The sequence below is a fragment of the Trichechus manatus genome, unplaced genomic scaffold (assembly GCF_000243295.1).
Source record: "Trichechus manatus latirostris isolate Lorelei unplaced genomic scaffold, TriManLat1.0 scaffold00022, whole genome shotgun sequence".
NCBI lineage: Eukaryota > Metazoa > Chordata > Mammalia > Sirenia > Trichechidae > Trichechus > Trichechus manatus.
Genome location: NW_004443958.1, coordinates 5,791,302 through 5,792,479, shown reverse-complemented (window position 1 = coordinate 5,792,479; position 1,178 = coordinate 5,791,302).

The window sequence follows — 1,178 nt, the reverse complement described above, 5'->3', positions numbered from 1 at the left end:
GAAACCATCCTGTGATAGGACTGTGATAAGCTTTCTTAAGATTCAGTTGCAGGGTTGTGTTTATATTATAGTAGACATCTGCATAATCTAAAAGTTTACCTTTTTTTAATAAGCAATATTTGCATATACTATAAAATTCAAAAGGTACAAAAGGGTATACAGTGAAAAGTAAGCACCCTCCTAACTCTGACACTCAGCCACCCAGTTCCCCTCCCCAGAGGAAGCAGGTTACCAGTTTCTTCTGTAACCTTCTAGGTTATTATGTACCCAAATGGTAACACCTAACAAATCTTGGAAATTGTCTAATGAGGACAGACTGAGTTGCCGCTTCCTTTTTAGTAATTTTTTAATGCCATTTTGTGGATGTACCATTATGTACCAAATTTCATGCACAAAAATTATGCAGTTGTCCTCACTGCAGATTCTAGATTAAGACCCTATAAAAACCAAACCCGCTGCCATCGAGTTGATTCTGACTTGTAGTGACCCTATAGGACACAGTAGAACTGCCCCATAGATTTCCAAGGTTGTAATCTGTATGGAAGCAGATTGCCCCATCTTTCTCCTGAGGAGCAGCTGGTGGGTTTGAACCACCAACCTTTTGGTTGGCAGCTGAGCGCTTAACCACTGTACCATCAGGGCTCCTTCAGACAAGATATAATTAATTTAAGGCAAGCAGGCAAAAATGAAGAAGGAACTGGAATTCTTATTCATCCCTCTCTCATAGCACTTACACCATTAGATTTTAAAAGTTCATGTACATGTCTTTCCCTACTAGATGGCAGAGTCCTTGAAAGCTGGGACCATGTCTTAATCACTTCTGTACTCTCAGCACATACTATATGACCTGGCACATACATAGCAAGAACTCCTTAAATGTTTCTTGAACCAAGCTGATTTAAAAGTTAAAATATGAGGGTTCAGAATCTTGGGCCAAAAATCAAAGTTCTAAATGATAACCAGACCTTTTGTATATGCACATTCAGAATTCTCAAAATTAAAAGACCTGAGGAGTAAATTTTATAACCAAACAAAATTTTACAGACTGCTTTTTATAGAAGGGTTTTGTTATAATTAGAGAAGTCATATAGCAGTATTTTTTATACAGTTAGAACTCGGGCGAGATAGGTTGGGGCTGAGTCAGGCTGGAAAAGTTCTTCCTGAGAAGAATCCAACTC